General features: G+C 39.7%; 1 protein-coding gene across 1 annotated transcript in view; it reads right to left on the bottom strand.

Annotated features, from left to right (window-relative positions):
- Positions 1-15,379, bottom strand: part of ksr (kinase suppressor of ras) — a 509,869-nt gene that overhangs the window by 338,842 nt on the left and 155,648 nt on the right. The window lies entirely within an intron of this gene.

Genomic DNA, 15,379 nt, shown 5'->3' with positions numbered 1-15,379 from the left:
AGAATATGGTTAGCTAAATTTTTCACAGACATTCTTCTATCAGGCAATATACCCCATGAATTAAAGAGGGCAAAAATCATTGCTATTCAAATAAACCTGGCAAACCTAACAATGAACCTCAAAGCTATAGACCCACTGCTCTGCTTGGCATGATCTATAAACTTCTGGAAAGAATTATTTATAACCGCATTTGCCATATCATTTTCAAAAACTTACCTGTTGAACAAGCTGGCTTCCACCCGCACCGAAGCTGTACAGATCAGGTCCTTTCTATGACAATATTCATAGAGGCTGATTTTCAGAAACACCAGAAAACTTCAATTGCCTTCGTTGATCTAACAGCAGCATATGATACTGTGTGGAGACAAGGATTGATTTTCAAACTTCTACGAATCATTCCATGCCTGCACATTGGAAATCTTATCAACAACATGCTAAGTAACAGAAACTTCCGGGTTCAAATTGGCAACAGTCATCCTGTTCTGTTTATATATAGCAGATATGCCAGAGACTACATCTAGGAAGTTTGGGTACGCAGATGACTGGGCCCTTGCTGTTAGCCATATAGACTTCGAAGTTACCGAGGATATTCTAACCAGAGACTTATCTACTATGGGACGATACTTTCGTGACTGGAGGTTACAGCCAAGCGCAGCAAAGACAGTAGTTGCTTCGTTCCATCTCAACAATAAACAAGCGAATAGAGAACTGAAAGTTCACTCTGATGGCAGATTACTCTCACATACCAAGTATCCAAAATTTCTAGGAATCATTCTAGATAGGACTCCAAGTTTCAAAGAACATCTTAGCAGAACTGCCGCCAAACTCAGAACCAGAAATAATATCCTGCAGAAACTGTGCGGCACTACGTGGGGGTCAACAGCTTCTACACTTCGGACTTCTGCCCTTGGATTAGTTTATCCCGTGGCTGAATATTGTGCTCCAATCTGGATAAACAACGCTCATGTTAAGCTTGTTGATACTCAGCTCAACCAAACCATGCGTTTAATATCAGGGACAATCAGATGTACTCCAACATACTGGCTGCCATCATTAAGTCACATACCACCTCCATCCGTGAGAAGAGAACAAGCACTTATCAAGGTGTACAATAATATGTGCAACAATTCTTCTCTTCCTGTACATCTTGACCTCCCTGTTATTAACAGGAAGATACTTCGCTCTTGCCACCCTCCATTGAATACTGCAAGGAAGCTTGCTGAAAGTAATTTCAACATGATTGACAGCTGGAAGCAATTATGGAAGAACTCTGCAACACCAGAACAGCAAGCTATGCCATGCATCACATCTAAGCCACCAGGTTTTGAGCTCGCCAGAAAAATTTGGTGTACTCTAAACCGAATCAGAACTAATTGTGGTAGATGTGCAGACTCCCTTTATAAGTGGAAGAAAATTCCATCTCCCGAGTGTAGTTGTGGTGCTGAATGACAAACTGTTCAGCATATTATCCAAGAATGCCCTCTATCAGCCTTCTCAGGAGATTCAGCCGAGTTCCTGATGGCTATTACAACTCAAAACGGTGTTAATTATATTAGAGATACCAATCTGACAGTTTGACTTAATGTGTTCAGACGTGAAAATAATTTTAAAATACTTTTATTGTGATGTGATTGTAAACCATACGATAAATAATAAATAATAAATAATAATAATCAACAGATAACACCGCCTATCGATAGTAAAGGAAATCAACAGTACGTTAAGGCAACAAACAATTCGATAACGTGAACAGCTTTCGAGTGGCTGAATTACAAATTTTGTGGTAGTAGTATTTCTAACAGCGGCATTCAGGCGCACGCCACGTGGTAGTAATATTACTACCAGAGGGCGCATAGTGTTAACTTAACCTTATATGCATCATGAAAACATTTTAAGCGCTAGTAAAGTAATGATAACCTTTTCACTAGAAATTTACATGGAAATAGCATTCCTGAAATTTAACCAAACGCAAGAAAATACAGTGAACCCTCGTTAGGGATTTCCTCATTAATTCATAGTCCTAATTCATGTCATATTTAATCTATAAGGGGCAGTCAAATGAAAACCAAACACCCGCCATAAAACACACTCCGCGCAAAAGGTGGCAACACTGTTATGTATCGATGTGGTACGAGAACAGCGTAGTGACAACTCACAGACGCACACAGTTGTTGGGCAGGGCGAATGAAGTATAAAGTGATGGAACTCATGTAGTTCAGCATTCCTGCCACAAGGTGGTGCTAGTGTTGTTTGGTCTTGAAGCTACAGTACTGCATACCATAATATGAAACAGCTGGAGCTTGTCGGAGCTACACATCTGCATATAATTCAAACACACATTAATGCACCTATTTTGGGGTGTTCTATATATGGCACTGAAGTACTAAATAAAATGGTTAAAAAAAAGTGTGGTGGAGAGTACACACAATTAAAAATGCTCACCTATAGTTGGGAGAAACTTTAAGTGCTGCTTTTGTTGCTTTAGAGTAAGACCTGGACTTCACCTCTCTTGATATTTCCTTCGCTCAAAAAATGAATATGTAATTAATGTAATGAAATACCAAGTTGGGGAAATATAATAGCAGATGATCCTCTGAGCCCATTAAATCATTAAGAAAAATATGATGATGATCCTCTGAACTGCACATATATCAAAACACTTGAAATTCGTACATCAACTCCACACAGTCTGAAAATGTATCACCGCACAACACGTCTTCTCCTTTTAGCTGTTCTTCCATTGTAGCATTTACATTTTTCAGCACATAATTAGAACATTTTCAAAGGATATTTGAGGAATTTAGAGTCACTACCACCCAAGTCCCATAATCTGGAAAGAGCGCTTACATCACTAAGGACACTTGAGTTTCAGAATCACATTCTAATGACTTCATACACTCACCTCATGGTACAATTTCCTTTGCTGTTCTGTGAATAAAGCAGCCAAATGAATGACTGTCACCTGCTTTAGCTGAACAGTTATCATTAACTGACAGATCTATGGGACTGAAGCCTGGTTCAATATCTGTCAAAGTAATAGTCTCCCTTATATGTTCATGAATATTTGCCTTCACGTAACAACTTCTGTCTTTCATCTCGTGCCAATAATCTTATCTGTTGTAAGAAGGAAGACAGCTTATGGTCAATAACAGTGAACTGTGAGAGAATTCCTTTCACGGGTATGTAAATAGACTGAAGACAAAGGAGGTGATAAATTTCTGTAGATGTGGTATGGTTATCACTGCTTGAGCACCACATAAGACCAAAATTACTTTCAGCAGGGTCTTGGTTTAATTTTGCTGTTAAATCATACCTGCAAACTGAAGACCAATGGAAGTCAGCCAATTCAAGTGTACACTTGGTGACTCGAAGCAATTCTAGAATTACGGTAGGTGCAAAAGTATTATCACTATGCTGAAAAACTTCGTGGAATATCTTGAACGTGTTTTGATGCTTGTCATCACTTTGGAGCCCCTTCAATCGGCAATTTCATACCCATAGCATTGCAAATGTTCTCATAATGTGTACATATTTTAGTTGCTTTGCTGTTTACAAGGCCATGCACTCCAAGTTCTTTATAAAACACCAGACCTATTGCAACTGACCTTCTCAAAAGCTACAATGACAGCTTGACATTCATATTCTGATAAAACCTAACGATTGATGTGTCCATTGTCCCTTTTAATATACTCAGATTACAACCTAACACAAAACAGCCTGGCATGATGATGAGGATTATTGCATTTATTAACACTACTCAATTCACACTGTATTCAATTACTACTTATTCCGACCGAACGATGTGTGCAGCGTGTGGTGTTGAAATATGGAACTAAATTCTTTGGACAATGGAGCTTTATGGAAGTTCCAACACTTGATAGTCTACTCGCCCTGTGTTGGATTATGTCTTTGTTGGCGCGTGGACTAGTCTAGTGTGTTTGCCCGGCTGTAAAAATGGAGACACGCAAGGAACAGCACAGGAGTGTGGTTAATTTTCTGGTGGTGTAGCACTATGAAGACACATTGCAGAAACTGTGATGCGCCATAAATTCAAAATGCCCTAGAATGCTTTTGGATGGAGTCATCCTGTTGCCTGATAATGTTCACCCCTATACTTCCAATCTGGCAAAGGCTATATTTCAGTGATTTGATTGGGAAACTCTTCAACATCCTCCGTACAGCCCAGATCATTCACCTTGTGATTTTCACATTTCTGGCAACCTGAAGAAAGACATTTGTGTACATTGGTTTCATTCGGACGAGGAGGTGAAAGATTGCGTGCAGTTGTTCATCAGTCAGCGACCTACCCCTTTCTACAAAGCTGGAAATGATCGTTTCATCTCCCAGTGGGATAAATGTAATAATGCTTTTGGTAAAAACTTTTCAATAAAACCATTCCACAGTCACATTGTAGCGGGTGTTTGGTTTTCATTTGATTGCTCCTTATATATTTAAAAGACCTCACTTACCGCATCAAAAATTTTCACCATTATTGCTTAGTACGATTATCATTTTCCTAACCCTGAAAATGTTCTTTGTCATCCCTTGTGAAAGGAATGTGATTTCCAACACAGATTAGAGACTCTGCAACAGGAGGCCAGTTGGAAAAAGTTGCATGGAAACCAGAGATGGCCTTGAACTCCTGAACTTTACAGGGTAAATTACACCTTTGTTAAGCAAGCTGTTAGCCTCAGGATAGTTCAATTTTGCTCTCCAGTTTTAATTGATATTGCTGAATTGCCCAGAAAGCCTGTTTGTGCTTGTATTTTGCATTCCATTAAGAAGTTAGAAATTTATTCTGTGTTGAGTGATACAGTGAAGGGTAACGAATACTTGTCACATGATAGCCAAATACAGATTAGGAACATGTACTTAGGTACAGAAAAGGATATTTTCGCAGAGCGAATAATAGATGGTAAAATCTTTTTGACAATATTTATTGAAATTTTCATGTAAACCACTCTGCAGATGATTTGTCAAAATTAAATTTCCAGTCAATCTTTTCAAAATGCAAAAATGAAATATCGGTGCTGTGATATTCTGAGACATCCACTTGATGTTAAAAATATCCAAAATGAATACCAATTTTCTGAGATCATAAACACCTTACAGTTCATCTAGGATCTCTTATATAGCTTTAAATTCCAAAATAACACTTTGCACATAGTACTTCATTTAACAAAATTGCGTAAAACCCAAGTCCATCACTTGTGATGCAAACCTACGGTTTTTCTAAGATTTTTAAACATAATATTAACACACACTTCCATTAATAATCTGATAGTTCAAATAAAAGTTTTCAATCACTTGCTGTATACTCCTACAGTTCATCTAAATCGATTTTATAAGAAAATAAAATAGTGCACTTGCTTTATGGCAAACCCTATAGTTCGTGTAAGTGAAATGACTTCAATTTATAAAAGATTTTAAAGAGAAATCTACAGTTCAAAACAAGACATGGAGTCTTCTAGAATTATTAGGAATAGTAAAATTCACACCAAGCACTTTTCTGTTAGCATTATAAATGGTTGAGTGCTTTGTTAAAAGTCAGTTAGTGGAATTACTCACTCAAAACAAATATGTGAAAAACACTTATATCACCTGTAATCTGCTTATAAGAATTGATGAAGTACTGTCCTGTGGCTTGGTGACTGGAACTTTCTGCAGCGTGCAGCCAAGACTCGAACTCATCACCAGCAGCGTGACACGTCCATTCAATGAAGACACCACGTTATTATCCCTCGTCGAAATCACGATCATTCCCTCACTGGATACCACGATTGAAGAAACCACGTTTAATTCCACGCTGGAAATGACGTTCTACGCAGTTTAATATCACAACACTTCGCCAAGATTTCTGATGTTCTTTTTAAAGAGAAATGTTGAAACACGGAAAGTTCAATTGACACAATATAATGGGTTGTAGAACTCTTAATTATCGTTAAGTTTGGTATCTTACACGGACACAAGTCTTAATGCATAGTTCGTATTCTCACTTTTGTTTTACGATGTTAAATATGTGACTTAGAATATCACAGTCTATGCTATAGTATGATCCATAAGTCAAGTTAATGCAGTAATGACCTACAGTCGTTTTCAAAAATGGAAAACACAGTCTTTCATTCACAGTTTATAGAATAAAAACTGAACACTGTCACAGTTCATAATAGTCACTGATTATGTCTTAGGTTCAATCATAGAATAATCATCACAGTCCACGAAACACTTGAGAAAATGCCATTACTATCACTCCTATAACAGTCTCTGGAATACTAATGTTCATAGATTAAGAAGTTTTTATGACTGAATTTGCACGACACGAGTTCGTATGACCTAATATTGCCATAAAAAGTCCTTAACATTCAGTTAGTTTCTCATGGTAATAATCGAAAATTCGAGAAAATACGTGAAGAAGTAGTCACATTTAGTCCTGTTATTTGTTGAATATTTAGTGGAATAGTATTTCACACCGTTCATAGTCGTACTAGTATACGAGAAATGTGTCTCAGAATCAAATTGTCATAAATTGGAAGTTCAGTTTATCACACACAATGTCCTAGTATGCTGTTACTGTCAATGACCAAGTTCAAAATTATGAAAGATTGACAAAGTCCGCAATACCATCAACTGGTAAACTAAACACTTGAATTCCCAATTATACTTCAATGCACAGTCTCTATCGTAAATTAGACACTCGTAAATCTTATACAATGACTATTTAGTCGGAGAAAATTTTATAACATTTCACACGCCTCAATGCGGCTGAAACTTCATTGCGACGTCCTCGTACACTTTCAAAGTTCTAGAGTGTAACTTTTACGTCTCTCACGAAGCACGACTGAGCATACTGACGTCTTGTCATGATCGTAGAGTTTAAGATGCACTGACTATACCCTCGGTTCGTCGACCTATTTATATCCGGCTGGGAGCCGCACTGTGAGTCAGGTGACAGAGGGGTGGTAATACTTCCCAAACTTCAACTCGTCATATCTTTGAAACCACTGGACAGATTAGTCTCAAATTTGCAGGGTTGTACTTTTAAGATGTGAGCTACAATTTCGTGTTAGTCTCATATTTATTGGTCCAGTCGTTGAGAAGCTTAAAAAAATAGTTTCGAGACGTTTCTGCAGGGAGGTAAGCTACAAGCAGTGCTGACGTCATTCGACCTTGCTCCACTCGTGCTGTCTTCCTCACGCAGTGCAGTAGGGACGAGAACATTCTCTCGCACAGCTGTTCATACGTCGTAACTTAGCCGTTCGCTCATGAATAAAGATTTTAAAACTCATATGTGCCAGGGCCTATGCCTTCCTGGTACAGTATGGAAACAGCTTTTCACTTCTGCCAACCGAGTTGTCTGTCCAGATTTATCTCATTGCAGGCCAAACACCGCTATTACACCACAGTGATATATTCTGAAGTCCCATACAGTGCCCTGATTCACCAATGTGATACAGAGAGTATCCAGATGAAAGAGAGGAAATTCATACATTACTACAAAAGATCCTCAGCCCACATCAAAATTCTGATGCTGCTTGTTGTTTGAAGGTGCCTAACATCTAGGTCATCGGCCCCTCAAAATCTGAGGACAAACATTGCCTGAGGTCAAACGGAGAACTTTACTATAAATCTGAAAAGGTCTCACTTGCTATGAGGAAGCATAATTTTATGCCTTATGGCCATCTGTCTTGAATGCTTCACACAGAAGTATAATGCAAAGAATTCTTGATATTCATATGACCTGGAAATGTACCATTCCATTGGCAACTGCAGTGAAGGGGGATCTGGCTAGTGTCTCCGAGATACTGGTTCAAGAAAGAAATTGTAAATGGGATACACTATCTTCTGGAAAGATTGAGATGGCCTAGAGCAAAGTGGTCCAAAGAGCGAAGAACTGCATTATCCATCAAGATGAAGGAGCACAGAAAATCCAAAAAGGCTGACAAGTTTAACTGTGATCCTAAGAGGACAAAACAATATGTTAAGAAAAGTATTGGTTTATGTCCCACTAATTCTACGATTTTCGACTATGCCGGGTTGCCAGAATTTTGTCTCAAATGAGTTCTTCTACAGGCTAGTAAATCTACAGACATAACACAGGTAAGTTTGAGCCCCTTCAAACACCATCAGACTGAGCCAGGATTGAACCTGCAAACTTGGGCTCTCAGAGCCAGCACCCAGCCATCCAGCCCAGCTACATCAAAGACAATGCAGTAATAATATTACTGGATTTAGTCCCACAAACAACATTTGCAATTTTCAAAAACATCACGGTGCCAGAGATTTTTGTCCCCCATGAGCCCTTTTACACATCAGTAAATCTACTGACATGAGCATCTTCAAATACAACCAGACTGCTGACAGTGGGATTCAAACCCACTGTCTCCCAATTGCAAGCTCACAGCTGCATGCCTCTGACCATTAGTATGAGGCATACAACAATACACCACGCACCACATGCCACAACGAAAGGTATATCGTTGCACGAATTCTTTGGCCGACTACTTCAAAAAGTTATGTGATTGTTTTTCAAATTGGGAACTACGTTGCCTCCTGTTACATTGGTAGCAAGTGTAATTCGTAGTAAAGAATTCTGTGTACCGTAATTTAATTAAAAGTGCGCAAATTATGCGTTATCATCGAAGCTGGTGTGTTATTTGCATGAATCAGTTGGAGACTACGTTTTCGTCGTGGTAGTTCCGAACTTAGCAGTAAGCAAAGATGGGACGCGACGTAATTTAAATGTTATGAAAGGAATTCAGAAATGAATTTTGCATGTGGTTATGACTTTATATTGGCGTGTGAGTACAATCAACGTTGTGATAACAGTGTTTGTTAGTGGGCATCGCAAAATTGGGTTTAAAAATGCCAAAGGTAGCAGCTTCTGCCGTGGACAGACTTGAAGAATATAATAATGAAGGATTTATAATTCCCTGTACCATTCTTATGTGAAAACTGAGCAGTCAGAGTACATGTTGGCGGGTTTGATCCTGGCTCAGTCTGGTGGGCGACCTGATGATGCTGTAGGGCAGGGATGGCGAACCTTTTCCAACAAGTGTGCCATTTTAAGTCTGGTTTATTATTCTCAACAGTTGACTGTGCCACTTGTTTTCCATTAAGGAATGTCTACAACTTACAACCCCCCACCCCGCGACTTCCTTTCTGAATTCCCCATTATGTTTCATAATATGTTATTTATTTACTATTCACTTATTTATTACACATATATCTTATAAATACATTTGATTGCATGTCCCGTAGGGCTGTACTTCAATTAAGGCCATAACGATTTCCTTCCCACTCGTATGCCTCTCCTATGCTATCGTCGCCGTAAGACCTATCTGTGTCAGTGCGACGTCAAGCAACTTGTAAAGACAAATTATCTGTATATATAAAATAAGATTTTTGTCTGTACATTGCTCAGAATTTGAAAAGAATGGTATTTATGTATCGGTCATGTCCACAGTAACAAGAAAATGCATTTTTTACTTTTCCGTAATTTCTGTCTGTCTGTCTGTCTGTCTGTCTGTCTGTATGTATGTATGTATGTATGTACACGCATTACGAGAAAACGGCTGAAGAGAATTTAATGAAAATCGGAATGTAAAGTCGGGTGATGAACCGCTACAATTTAGGCTGTAAATTATTTTAATCATGCTGAGAGAAATGGTAGTTTAGGGGAAGGCCTGAAATTTAATTCTCAAATATTTATGTTATTAGTGGTCGTGTCTTAATGAAAATCGCTAGACAAAGATGGGAAATAAGTCACTACAATATAGGCTATACACGCTGAGAAAAATGGTGGTTTAGGGGAAGTCCTGAAATATAATTCTCAAATAAGTTATTTATGCTATTTGTGGTCGTATCGATAAATATTTATTTATATATATATATATATATATATAGAGTTTTGTCTGTACATTATTCAGAAATTGAATAGAATGGTATTTCTGTATCGGTCATGTCCACAGTAACAACGAAATGCATTTTTTACTTTTCCGTAATTTCTGTCTGTCTGTCTGTCTGTCTGTCTGTCTGTCTGTCTGTCTGTCTGTATGTACAAGCATCACGATAAAACGGCTGAAGAGAATTTAATGAAAATCGGTATGTAATGTCGAGTGATGAACCACTGCAATCTAGGCTACAAATTATTTTATTCACGCTGAGTGAAATGGTAGTTTAGGGGAAGGTCTGAAATGTAATTCTCAAATAAGTTATTTATGTTATTCGTGGTCGTGTAGTAGTAGTAGTAGTAGTTATGTAAGAAGTTATTACATTTCCGATCACTTATGTCTTATACATTGTTACCGTACCGCATATAATCGGAGATATTCATGAATTTGGATTTTTGTTACTAAGTCCATATCAGCGCCGAGTCACGAGAAAATGGGTAAACAGAATTGAGTGAAAATCGGTATGTAAAGTCTGAGAATAAGGAACTACAGTCTACGATATAAATAATTTTGTAAGACACCTAATATCATAGAGTCGAAAGAAAACTAATGTGAAGGCCTGCAATATAGAAAGCTCAAACTTTATCAACAATAACATTACATTGACCATTGTTTGTTGTGATGTGCTTTTTGTCTTCTGTTTCCTCTCATCCCCGATAGATAGGATTACTGCAGCGTACCGAGGTTTTTTTAATTTGTTTGACGTCACACCGACACAGGTAGGTCTTATGGCGACGATGGGATAGGAAATGAATAGTGGTGTGAAGGAAGCGGCCTTGGCTTTAAGGTGCAGCCTGGTGTGACTGGTGTGAAAATGGGAATCCACGGAATACCACTTTTTTTGCTTAACGTCGCACCGACACAGATATGTCTTATGGCGACGATGGGATAGGAAAGGTCTAGGAAGCGGCCGTGGCTTTAATTAAGGTACAGTCCCGGCATTTGCCTGGTGTGAAAATGGGAAACCACGGAAAATCGTCAGGGCTGCCGACAGTGGGGCTCGAACCCACTATCTCCCGAATACCATCTTCAGGGTTGCTGGCAGTGGGGATCGAATCCACTATCTCCCGGATGCAAGCTCACAGCTGCGCGCCTCTTACCACACGGCCAACTCGCCTGGTCGTACCGACTGTAACAGCCTGCCTGTATATCGGTGGGAAGCAGCTGGGGTGTAAGATAACTTTCTTCTTTAGCATGCCATTCCTCTGGTTCATACATTTCCTGATATATCTGGTACGTAACGCACTGGTTCATCATAGTATTCGAGCTATACAATCCCTATTCTGAGCCACTGATTGGAATGAGTAGTGTGCATATTTAACGGAATAATGACAGAGGAGTATTCACGGCAGTCTGCAACCTGGTTATTCCAGCTCTGGAACTTTGGACTCTTAGATCGGCACCGTAGTACTGTTCGTTGAAAGTGAGAAAGTGTGCGGTTTTTCATTTGATCGAGTATTTTATATGATAACATTGCTTTCAATCGCTACATTCCTACTGACGTTTTTGTAATGACCTATGTTGAATTCAGTTAGGGAAAACCACCAAGTCAGTCTTTCTGAGAATCCCGTAGCGAAGCACGGGTACATTAGCTAGTTAGGTATAAAAATCGAAAGTAGTAATATTGCGAATGGACTTCACTTCCTTCATTAGCGTCATTATCTTTCCATGTTGTCGTAGTTTGTATGCTCAATAATTAAACTAATTTCTTCTTTATCACAGCTATCCTTGCTTCTAAGGTCACATTCATGCTTTCATCAAAACATACATGTGGGAATTATCCAAATTAGCTTTAAATTGCTCGGAAACTTCTCCACTCGTTTTTTTAAATTATTCTATCCTCGGCAGCAGTTCGGCAGGCTGACATTCCTTCAATTTTGTTAATTATTAGTTGTTTGTTAGGGAAGTTTTCAAAAATGTGTTGGATGTCAAGAAGAAAGTTCCTTTCAACAACTCACCTTGAGAAATCGGTTTCCCATGTATGCTGTACTATGCAGCGAGACAGCCGCACTGATATTGTTCCTGGGCCGGAAAGATGATACAAAAGAACTAGTTAGTTTTGTGTAATGTTCGATATTTTGTGAAACGAACTCCCTTCTTCCTTCATTTGAAACGGAACAAACATTTCAATGATTAGTCTCGAAATTGAGCTTTACATCAAATGTGGGGATACAATTGTTTTCGAACACAGGCAACACATCTTTCTATCAGTCCGAATTCCCTTGTCCAGAGTTCTTGAAAAGTACGGTCACCACCTTTGTTAAGTTTCTGTTCTTTTCGGCACCGAAATATGTTTGTGATGTCCGTATAAAAACCACCAGAAAACGACACTGTTATCTCACTTGACTTTCGGGCCTATCAGTGTAGCATTGTTGCCATATTGCATCTCCGAATGGAACTAGTATTTAGATTTTCGATATTTATTTCTTACACGTGAAACACTATAAGATATGAATTGTCTGTAGTACAAGACGTATATAAAAAAATTATTATGTTCATGTGACGTGCCACCGAAATCGTGTTCGCGTGTCACCTAGTGACACGCGTGGCATAGGTTCGCCATCCCTGCTGTAGGGAGAGGATGAAACCAGGTGTTAGCTCATGGCCTACACCTGCTGAATAACATCCAAGAGTCTGCTTAAAGCTTAAGGTCTCGTGCAACAGATGGTGAAATTTGATGTTTTAAAGCAAATATACCTCTATGACCTAAAGGAGAGTATATCAACTTTTGCTTGGTTTGTGTGTTTAGGAGACATCTTGCAATGTATACATTTTAAATTCAAAGGGCATACTGAGCGCGATCATCCGGTTAACAATATGAACTTGGAAAGAAGCTGGTAACTGCTATATAGAGTACCATGCTGATAAATGTGATTAATGCTCGAATGCTAATTATGAATATACCTCCAATATTCAATCAACTGCCTCTTAACTCACAAGATAAGAGGCAACAGAGATATTGAAACCCAAAACTTGAATATTTTCTAGACTGAGTTTAGAGTTTTAGACCGGTCAGGAAGTTTGAATATGGAGATAATGTATGAGAGAACCATAGTCAGTGTCATCACTCCCATAACTTTCTTAAAAATGTAATATCATCATTTGAGGTATGGTAAGTTTGCAGTAGTACGTATTTAGAATACTGTTAAAAGATCATAGTTAAACTCGACGAGAATTACAGCATTTACTGCAATACAACTTGACATTGAATCCATTCGTTCTATGTTCCCAAAGCAGTTAGTCTACCCAAAATCAGGAAAAACATCAACAGCAGAAAGAAGACCATAGTACTAATAGACAATCACAATACACTCATGTCCATAAGTTAAGGGAGCTTAAAGAACCATGGAAAAACATGGGGCACAGTTATAATGTGCCCTGGCAACCATGTGACTCATGACACAGTGATAGTCATACAAGATATACAGGAAAGCAGGATATGGACAGTAGGTGGCACCAACCATGTGTGGTGTGTCTCCACCAGTGAAATACAGAATTTCAATACATGGTGCAATGACCTTGCATGGCAATACAGGATGGACAACGGCTCCCCATACTGTGGCTTGCGGTAACGTATCACATTGCTGGACAAGCAACATTTGGATGTCGATAATGGTCCATGGTGGTGGTGTTATGGCTGCAATTCTTCGGTCTAGAGTTTCCCATGCATATTCAGTTGGATTTAAGTCTGGGGAGTGAGCTAGCCACCCTAGACGAGTGATGTCCTCATGTTGCAGATACTCGTCCACCAGGACAGCCCTATTTGGATTGGCATTCTCATCAATCAGATGGAAGGCAGGCCCATATGCACCATGAATAGTCGCGCATATAATTACAGGATGTTATCCCTATGGAATGCACAGTCACAGCACCCCTAGGAAACACATGCAGTGGCACATGTGCTCCTAACACGATACTTCCTAAGTCGAGAATACTGATGCCACCATATCGGTTCCTTTCCACAATGTTAGCAGGATTGTAGTGTGTCCCAGGGGTGCGCCAGTTGAAAAGACGACGATAATCACTCCCCAGGTTAAACCATGACTCGTCCGCGAACAGGACACTACACCACTGTTCGTGGGTCCAAACATGGTGGGCAAGATACCATATTCAACAAGCCACGCAGTGTTTTTGTGTGAAGGGAACACATCTGGTGGGTCACCGAGCATATAGAGCAATGCCTCAAAGCTGACAATACACAGCCTGACAGGAAATGTGAAATCCAAAGGCTGCTATGAGGTCTCTAGCCAGTGCATATGCTGTACTGGCTGAATGTGACGAAGATGATGCTTGTTGTTTAAAGGGGCCTAACATCGAGGTCATCGGCCCTTATGGTGTGAAATGAAACGAAATGCCATTTAAAAGTACAAAATTCATCCACTGACCAGAATTCAAAACGTGATGATGAGGAATGAATTGATGAATATGAATTTAAAACAATCAGTGGATCTGACCTCTGCCTCACAATTCCAGAAACAATATTACTGACCAAGGGACTGCTTCCAAAGCACAATCCTGAATCGGTGATGCTTGTCTAAAGGGGTTCAATATCCATGTCAACGGTCCGTCATAATAGCACTTATCGCTAGTAAAGCAGAACCATACTATTTCTCAAATTGCGGTACTAATCAAAGGTAGCGTAAACTCACGGTGTTCCAAACATCATGGTACTACTCACAAGTATTGTACATCGTACAGGTAACGCTGACCTCTGGTGTTTCTCACACTAAGCAAACTCATAGTGTTCCCCACCTAGGTGTACTAATCACGGGCGCCGGTATTCCCGTGATGTTCCTCACATAGTGAGTACTAAACATAGGCAACGAAGACCCACGGTGTCGCTCATATTGTGTTACTAACCAGAGGCAACGCCCAGACCCGTGGTGTTGCTCACAAGGGTATGATTCACGGGTACTGGAAACCCACAGTGAACCCCGCAGGACTGCTACGAATCACAAAACTATTGAGTACCTAACAGAGGTGTACTACTCGCAAGTAGAAGCGACCCATGGTGTTCCCTGCGTGATGATACTAATTACAAGTAGTTTCATGGGTCTGAGTCAATCATCCCTTGGTCGCCCCTTTCAGTCGCCTCTTACGACAGGCAGGGGATACCGTGGGTGTATTCTTCATCTGCGTCCCCCACCCACAGGGGATCTGGCTGGATGTCTTCGGGCATTTAAGGCAAGATAACTACCCTGACGCTAGGTTGTAGCTCGTGGTTGACCTTGCCCAAATTGCCATTGAATATTTCCTCCCTCCTGGAATCTTCTCCACAGCTGTGAAATGATGCTAGTCTGCATTTAACTCCCAGCCCACCTTACAATGACTGTGGCCGCCCCATCTGCTGATAACCCTGCCTTGCGTTAAGTCATTAAAATGTGTTCTTTGTGCCACCCTGCTTCCCTAAGACTCAAAAAACACACATA

The sequence above is a fragment of the Anabrus simplex genome, chromosome 2, assembly GCF_040414725.1.
Source record: "Anabrus simplex isolate iqAnaSimp1 chromosome 2, ASM4041472v1, whole genome shotgun sequence".
Taxonomy (NCBI): Eukaryota; Metazoa; Arthropoda; class Insecta; order Orthoptera; family Tettigoniidae; genus Anabrus; species Anabrus simplex.
The sequence above is the reverse complement of the archived record's forward strand: the minus strand, read 5'-3'. Positions and strand labels throughout refer to the sequence as shown.